Below are 12,969 nucleotides of genomic sequence, written 5' to 3'. Positions count from 1 at the left end.
AGAGGGATATGACCATACATACATACATACATACATACATACATATGACCATACATACATACATACATACATACATACATACATATGAGCATACATACATACATACATATGAGCATACATACATATCACCATACATTCATACATATGGCCAAACATATGACCATGCATACAAACATACATACATATATCCATACATACATACATACATACGACCATACATACATATGACCATGCATACACACATACATATGACCATACATACATACATACATACATACATACATACATACATACTTATGACCATACATGCATACATATGACCATACATACATACATACATACATATGACCATGCATACATTCATATAACCATACATATATACACACATACATACATACATATGGTCATACATGTGACCATGCATACATACATACATACATACATACATACATATGAGCATACATGCATACATACATACATACATATGACCATGCATACATACATACATACATGTGACCATACATACATACATACATACATATGAGCATATATACATACATACATATGACCATACATACATACATACATGCATACATACATACATACATACATACATATATATGACCATACATACATACATATATACATACATACATATATACATATATATATAAATTCTTTTTATAATTCTTTTTAATTTAAAATTTTAAATGAATTGTGACTTCTTGATGTTATTGAATATTTTTGCATATGTTTATGAAATAAACAATGTTCAAGTTGGAAAAGGAACGTTCTTTTTCACTTATGCACCATTATGGCACAATGTTGCCTACAGGCAACGAACCCCAAAAACTTCCAAAAATAAAAATAAAAATAAAAATAAAATTTCTTCAGATTATGTTTATTTAGTCTATTTTGAGACATAAAAACACATTTCCCTCACTGGCATCATAATGTGTACCATAAAGGGATATGACCATACATACATACAGACATACATACATACATACATACATACTTATGACCATACATGCATACATATGACCATACATACATACATACATACATACATACATATGACCATACATACATACATACATACATACATACATATGACCATACATACATACACAAATACATACATATATATGGTCATACATATGACCATGCATACATACATACATACATACATACATACATACATATGAGCATACATGCATACATACATACATACATATGACCATGCATACATACATACATGTGACCATACATACATACATATGACCATACATACATATGAGCATATATACATACATACATATGACCATACATACATACATACATACATACATATGAGAATACATACATACATATGACCATGCATACATACATATGAGCATACATACATACATATGACCATGCATACATACATATGAGAATACATACATACATATGACCATACATACATAGATACATACATACATACATACATACATACATACATACATATATATGACCATACATACATACATACATATATACATATACATACATATATATATATATATATGTATATGTATATATATATATATATATATATATATATATATATATATATATATATATATATATATATTCTTTTTATAATTCTTTTAAATTTAAAATTTAAAATGAATTGTGACTTCTTGATGTTATTGAATATTTCTGCATATGTTTATGAAATAAACAATGTTCAAGTTGGAAAAGGAACGTTCTTTTTCACTTACGCACCATTATGGTACAATGTTGCCTACAGGCAACGAACCCCAAAAACTTCCAAAAATGAAAATAAAAATAAAATTTCTTCAGATTATGTTTATTTAGTCTATTTTGAGACATAAAAACACATTTCCCTCACTGGCATCATAATGCGTACCATAAAGGGATATGACCATACATACATACATACATACATACATACATACATACTTATGACCATACATGCATACATATGACCATACATACATACATACATACATACATACATACATACATATGACCATACATACATACATACATACATACATACATATGACCATACATACATACACACATACATACATACATATGGTCATACATATGACCATGCATACATACATACATACATACATACATACATATGAGCATACATGCTTACATACATACATACATATGACCATGCATACATACATACATGTGACCATACATACATACATACATACACATGAGAATACATACATACACATGAGAATACATACATACATATGACCATGGATACATACATATGACCATGCATACATACATATGACCATACATACATACATACATATGACCATACATACATACATACATACATACATATATATGACCATACATACATACATACATACATACATATATATGTATATATATATATATATATATATATATATATATATATATATATATATATATATATATATGTATACACATATATATATATATATTCTTTTTATAATTCTTTTAAATTTAAAATTTAAAATGAATTGCGACTTCTTGATGTTATTGAATATTTCTGCATATGTTTATGAAATAAACAATGTTCAAATTGGAAAAGGAACGTTCTTTTTAACTTACGCACCATTATGGTACAATGTTGCCTACAGGCAACGAACCCCAAAAACTTCCAAAAATGAAAATAAAAATAAAATTTCTTCAGATTATGTTTATTTAGTCTATTTTGAGACATAAAAACACATTTCCCTCACTGGCATCATAATGTGTACCATAGAGGGATATGACCATACATACATACATACATACATACACATACATACATACATACATATGAGCATACATACATACATACATATGACCATACATGCATACATACATACATACATACATACATACATATGAGCATAAATTCATACATACATACATATGAGCATACATACATACATACATACATACATATGAGGATAAATAATTACATACATACATATGAGCATACATACATACATACATACATACATATGAGCATACATTCATACATATGGCCAAACATATGACCATGCATACAAGCATACATACATATGACCATACATACATACATATATACATACTTATGACCATACATGCATACATATGACCATACATAAATACATACATACATACATACATACATATGACCATACATACATATGACCATGCATACATTCATATGACCATACATACATACACACATACATACATACATATGGTCATACATATGACCATGCATACATACATACATATGACCATACATACATACATACATACATACATACATATGAGCATACATACATATGACCATGCATATATATGACCATGCATACATACATACATATGACCATACATACATACATACATACTTATGACCATACATGCACAGATATGACCATACATACATACATACATACATACATACATACATACATACATACATACATATGACCATGCATACATTCATATGACCATACGTACATACACACATACATACATACATATGGTCATACATATGACCATGCATACATACATACATACATACATATGAGCATACATGCATACATACATACATACATATGACCATGCATACATACATACATGTGACCATACATACATACATACATACATATCAGCATACATACATACATATGACCATGCATACATACATATGAGCATACATACATACATATGACGATGCATATGACCATACATGCATACATACATACATACATACATACATACATACATATGAGCATACATACATACATACATACATATGAGAATACATACATACATATGACCATGCATACATACATATGAGCATACATACATACATATGACGATGCATATGACCATACATGCATACATACATACATACATACATACATACATACATATATACATACATACATATGAGCATACATACATACATACATATGAGCATACATACATACATATGAGCATACATACATACATACATACATACATATGAGCATACATACATACATACATACATACATATGAGCATACATACCTATGAGCATACATACATATAAGCATACATACATACATACGTACATACATATGAGCATTCATACATATGAGCATACATTCATACATATGGCCAAACATATGGCCATACATACATAGATACATAGATACATACGTACATACATACATACATACATACATACATATATACATATATACATACATACATATGACCATACATACATATGACCATGCATACATTCATATGACCATACATACATATACACATACATACATACATATGGTCATACATATGACCATGCATACATACATACATACATACATACATACATACATATGAGCATACATACATAGGAGCATTTATACATACATACATATGAGCATACATACATACATATGAGCATACATACATACATATGAGCATACATACATACATATGAGCATACATACATACATATGACCATACATACATACATACATACATACATACATACATACATACATATATATGACCATACATACATACATATATATATAAATTCTTTTTATAATTCTTTTTAATTTAAAATTTAAAATGAATTGTGACTTCTTGATGTTATTGAATATTTTTGCATATGTTTATGAAATAAACAATGTTCAAATTGGAAAAGGAACATTCTTTTTCACTTATGCACCATTATGGTACAATGTTGCCTTCAGGCAACAAACCCCAAAAACTTCCAAAAATAAAAAAAAAAAAAAAAATAAAATTTCTTCAGATTATGTTTATTTAGTCTATTTTGAGACATAAAAACACATTTCCCTCACTGGCATCATAATGTGTACCATAGAGGGATATGACCATACATACATACATACATACATACATACATACATACATACATACATATGAGCATACATACATACATACATATGAGCATACATACATACATATGAGCATACATACATACATACATACATATGAGCATACATACATACATACATACATACATATGAGCATACATACCTATGAGCATACTTACATATAAGCATACATACATACATACGTACATACATATGAGCATACATACATATGAGCATACATTCATACATATGGCCAAACATATGACCATGCATACAAACATACATAGAAATGACCATACATACATACATACATAAATACATACTTATGACCATACATGCATACATATGGCCATACATACATAGATACATAGATACATACGTACATACATACATACATACATACATACATATGACCATACATACATATGACCATGCATACATTCATATGACCATACATACATATACACATACATACATACATATGGTCATACATATGACCATGCATACATACATACATACATACATACCTATGAGCATACATACATAGGAGCATTTATACATACATACATATGACCATACATACATACATACATACATACATATGACCATACATACATACATATGAGCATACATACATACATATGACCATGCATACATACATATGACCATACATACATACATATGACCATACATACATACATACATACATACATACATATATATGACCATACATACATACATATATATATAAATTCTTTTTATAAATCTTTTTAATTTAAAATTTAAAATGAATTGTGACTTCTTGATGTTATTGAATATTTTTGCATATGTTTATGAAATAAACAATGTTCAAATTGGAAAAGGAACATTCTTTTTCACTTATGCACCATTATGGTACAATGTTGCCTTCAGGCAACGAACCCCAAAAACTTCCAAAAATAAAAATAAAAATAAAAATAAAATTTCTTCAGATTATGTTTATTTAGTCTATTTTGAGACATAAAAACACATTTCCCTCACTGGCATCATAATGTGTACCATAGAGGGGATATGACCATACATACATACATACATACATACATACATACATACATACATACATACATACATCAGACCATACATGCATACATACATACATACATGTGACCATGCATACATACATACATATGAGCATAAATACATACATACATACATATGAGCATACATACATATATATATATATAGATACATACATACATACATACATACATACATACATACATACATACATATGAGCATACATACATACATACATACATACATACATACATACATATGACCATGCATACATACATATGAGCATACATACATACATACATACATACATACATACATACATACATACTTATGACCATACATGCATACATATGACCATACATACATACATACATACATACATACGACCATACATACATATGACCATGCATACATTCATATGACCATACATACATACACACATACATACATACATATGGTCATACATATGACCATGCATACATACATACATACATACATATGAGCATACATGCATACATACATACATACATACATACATATGAGCATACATACATATGAGCATATATACATACATACATATGACCATACATACATACATACATACATACACATGAGAATACATACATTCATATGACCATGCATCCATACATATGACCATACATACATACATATGACCATACATACATACATACATACATACATACATACATACATACATACATACATATGACCATACATACATACATACATACATACATATATATGACCATACATACATACATACATACATACATATATATATAAATTCTTTTTATAATTCTTTTTAATTTAAAATTCAAAATGAATTGTGACTTCTTGATGTTATTGAATATTTTTGCATATGTTTATGAAATAAACAATGTTCAAATTGGAAAAGGAACGTTCTTTTTCACTAATGCACCATTATGGTACAATGTTGCCTTCAGGCAACGAACCCCAAAAACTTCCAAAAAAAAAAAAAAAAAAAAAAAAATTCTTCAGATTATGTTTATTTAGTCTATTTTGAGACATAAAAACACATTTCCCTCACTGGCATCATAATGTGTACCATAGAGGGATATGACCATACATACATACATACATACATACATACATATGACCGTACATACATACATACATACACATACATACATACATACATACATACATACATACATATGACCATACATATACATACATATGACCATACATGCATACATACATACATACATACATATGAGCATACATACATACATACATATGAGCATAAATACATACATACATACATACATATGAGCATACATACATACATACATACGTACATACATATGTAGCTCAGCCTCTCTCCTCCTATTCAGTCTAATCAGCTGTTTGTGGGCGTTCACCTTCGTCTTTACCATCCATTCAGATTTTGCCACGGTCACGATAGCCAGTCAATTTGCTGCTGCCAAATCTTTAAATCGCCTCTGTCTTTGCTCCATCAGTTGTCATTCAGTCAATCGCGCGACCCTCCTCCACCCCTCTCTCCTCCAGTCACTGGACCCAGGTAGCAGAAGATGTTCACCTCGATCCTCCCTGACGCCCTCTCCTCCAGCCTTCAGGTCCAGGCAGCAGGAGTCCAGAGCCACTTCACCTCACCAGTCTCTGCTTTGCACCTCATCATCACCACCACCACCAGTGTCTAGACCCCGGGGGGGTTCTCTTCAGTACAGCTTCATCACCCCCATTTATATATACATATTGTTTCACCTCATTGGGGTCTAACCGCCAAAGACTGTTCATGTTTCATATATCATGCATGTGCCAATAAACCATTTCTCTTTTACTCTTAGTCTCTCCTGATTGAAATGAGCATACATACATATGAGCATAGATTCATACATATGGCCAAACATATGACCATGCATACAAACATACATATGACAATACATACATACATACATACATACATACATAGATACTTATGATCATACATGAATACATATGACCATACATACATATACACATACATACATACATATGACCATACATACATATACACATACATACATACATATGGTCATACATATGACCATGCATACATACATACATACATACATATGAGCATACATGCATACATACATACATACATATGACCATTCATACATACATACATGTGAGCATACATACATATGAGCATATATACATACATACATATGAGAATACATACATACATAAATGCATACATACATACGTATGAGAATACATACATACATATGAACATGCATACATACATATGAGCATACATACATACATATGACCATACATACATACATACATACATACATACATACATACATATGACCATGCATACATACATATGAGCATACATACATACATATGACCATGCATACATACATGTGAGCATACATACATACATATGACCATACATACATACATACATACATACATACATACATACGTATGACCATACATACATACATACATACATACATACATATGACCATACATGCATACATACGTACATATATACATACATACGTATGATCATACATACATACATACATACATACATATGACCATACATGCATACATACATACATACATGTGACCATGCATACATACATACATACATATGAGCATACATACATACATACATACATATGAGCATACATACATACATACATACATACGTACATATGACCATACATACATATGACTATGCATACATACATACATATGACCATACATACATACATACTTACTTATGACCATACATGTATACATATGACCATACATACATACATACATACATACATACATATGACCATACATACATATGACCATGCATACATTCATATGACCATACATACATACACACATACTTACATACATATGGTCATACATATGACCATGTATACATACATACATATGAGCATACATGCATACATACATACATACATATGACCATGCATACATACATACATGTGACCATACATACATACATACATACATACATACATATGAGCATACATACATATGAGCATATATACATACATACATATGACCATACATACATACATACATACATACATATGAGAATACATACATACATACATACATATGACCATACATACATACATACATATGACCATACATACATATGACCATGCATACATTCATATGACCATACATACATACACACATACTTACATACATATGGTCATACATATGACCATGTATACATACATACATATGAGCATACATGCATACATACATACATACATATGACCATGCATACATACATACATGTGACCATACATACATACATACATACATACATACATATGAGCATACATACATATGAGCATATATACATACATACATATGACCATACATACATACATACATACATATGAGAATACATACATAAATACATACATATGAGCATACATACATTCATACATACATACATACATACATAAGACCATACATACATACATACATACATATGACTATACATACATACATACATGTGACCATACATACATACATACATACATACATATGACCATACATACATATGACTATGCATACATACATACATATGACCATACATACATACATACATACATACTTACTTATGACCATACATGTATACATATGACCATACATACATACATACATACATACATACATATGACCATACATACATATGACCATGCATACATTCATATGACCATACATACATACACACATACTTACATACATATGGTCATACATATGACCATGTATACATACATACATATGAGCATACATGCATACATACATACATTCATACATATGCCCATGCATACATACATACATGTGACCATACATACATACATACATACATACATACATACATATGAGCATACATACATATGAGCATATATACATACATACATATGACCATACATACATACATACATACATACATATGAGAATACATACATACATACATACATATGACCATACATACATACATACATACATATGACCATACATACATACATACATACATACATACATATGACCATACATACATACATACATGTGACCATACATACATACATACATATGAGCATACATACATATGAGCATATATACATACATACATATGAGAATACATACATACATAAATGCATACATACATACATATGAGAATACATACATACATATGAACATGCATACATACATATGAGCATACATACATACATATGACCATACATACATACATACATACATACATACATACATGTGACCATTCATACATTCATATGAGCATACATACATACATATGACCATGCATTCATACATATGACCATACATACATACATATGACCATACATACATACATACATACATACATACATACATACGTATGACCATACATACATACATACATACATACATACATACATATGACCATACATGCATACATACGTACATATATACATACATACGTATGACCATACATACATACATACATATGACCATACATGCATACATACATACATACATGTGACCATGCATACATACATACATACATATAAGCATACATACATACATACATACATATGAGCATACATACATACATACATACATACACACATACATACATATGACCATACATACATACATACATACATACATACATACATACATATGACCATACATACATATGACTATGCATACATACATACATATGACCATACATACATACATACATACTTACTTATGACCATACATGTATACATATGACCATACATACATACATACATACATACATACATACATACATACATACATATGACCATACATACATATGACCATGCATACATTCATATGACCATACATACATACACACATACATACATACATATGGTCATACATATGACCATGCATACATACATACATATGAGCATACATGCATACATACATACATACATATGACCATGCATACATACATACATGTGACCATACATACATACATACATATGCCATACATACATACATACATACATACATATATATGAGCATACATACATACATACATATGAGCATAAATACATACATACATACATACATATGAGCATACATACATACATACATACGTACATACATATGTAGCTCAGCGTAAGTTCAATCAGGAAGACCTTCTATTACGCTGCCTTCATTCACAACTTTCCTTTACTCCGCCTCTCTCCTCCTATTCAGTCTAATCAGCTGTTTGTGGGCGTTCACCTTCGTCGTTACCATCCATTCAGATTTTGCCACGGTCACGATAGCCAGTCAATTTGCTGCTGCCAAATCTTTAAATCGCCTCTGTCTTTGCTCCATCAGTTGTCATTCAGTCAATCGCGCGACCCTCCTCCACCCCTCTCTCCTCCAGTCACTGGACCCAGGTAGCAGAAGATGTTCACCTCGATCCTCCCTGACGCCCTCTCCTCCAGCCTTCAGGTCCAGGCAGCAGGAGTCCAGAGCCACTTCACCTCACCAGTCTCTGCTTTGCACCTCATCATCACCACCACCACCAGTGTCTAGACCCCGGGGGGGTTCTCTTCAGTACAGCTTCATCACCCCCATTTATATATACATATTGTTTCACCTCATTGGGGTCTAACCGCCAAAGACTGTTCATGTTTCATATATCATGCATGTGCCAATAAACCATTTCTCTTTTACTCTTAGTCTCTCCTGATTGAAATGAGCATACATACATATGAGCATAGATTCATACATATGGCCAAACATATGACCATGCATACAAACATACATATGACAATACATACATACATACATACATACATACATACATAGATACTTATGATCATACATGAATACATATGACCATACATACATATACACATACATACATACATATGACCATACATACATATACACATACATACATACATATGGTCATACATATGACCATGCATACATACATACATACATACATATGAGCATACATGCATACATACATACATACATATGACCATTCATACATACATACATGTGAGCATACATACATATGAGCATATATACATACATACATATGAGAATACATACATACATAAATGCATACATACATACGTATGAGAATACATACATACATATGAACATGCATACATACATATGAGCATACATACATACATATGACCATACATACATACATACATACATACATACATACATACATATGACCATGCATACATACATATGAGCATACATACATACATATGACCATGCATACATACATATGAGCATACATACATACATATGACCATACATACATACATACATACATACATACGTATGACCATACATACATACATACATACATACATACATACATACATATGACCATACATGCATACATACGTACATATATACATACATACGTATGACCATACATACATACATACATACATACATATGACCATACATGCATACATACATACATACATGTGACCATGCATACATACATACATAAATATGAGCATACATACATACATACATACATATGAGCATACATACATACATACATACATACATACGTACATATGACCATACATACATATGACTATGCATACATACATACATATGACCATACATACATACATACTTACTTATGACCATACATGTATACATATGACCATACATACATACATACATACATACATATGACCATACATACATATGACCATGCATACATTCATATGACCATACATACATACACACATATTTACATACATATGGTCATACATATGACCATGTATACATACATACATATGAGCATACATGCATACATACATACATACATATGACCATGCATACATACATACATGTGACCATACATACATACATACATACATACATATGAGCATACATACATATGAGCATATATACATACATACATATGACCATACATACATACATACATACATATGA

This window comes from Lutjanus erythropterus, chromosome 9 (assembly GCF_056507025.1).
Source record: "Lutjanus erythropterus isolate fLutEry1 chromosome 9, fLutEry1.hap2, whole genome shotgun sequence".
In the NCBI taxonomy this organism is placed as follows: Eukaryota; Metazoa; Chordata; class Actinopteri; order Lutjaniformes; family Lutjanidae; genus Lutjanus; species Lutjanus erythropterus.
This window is presented reverse-complemented; position numbering follows the sequence as displayed.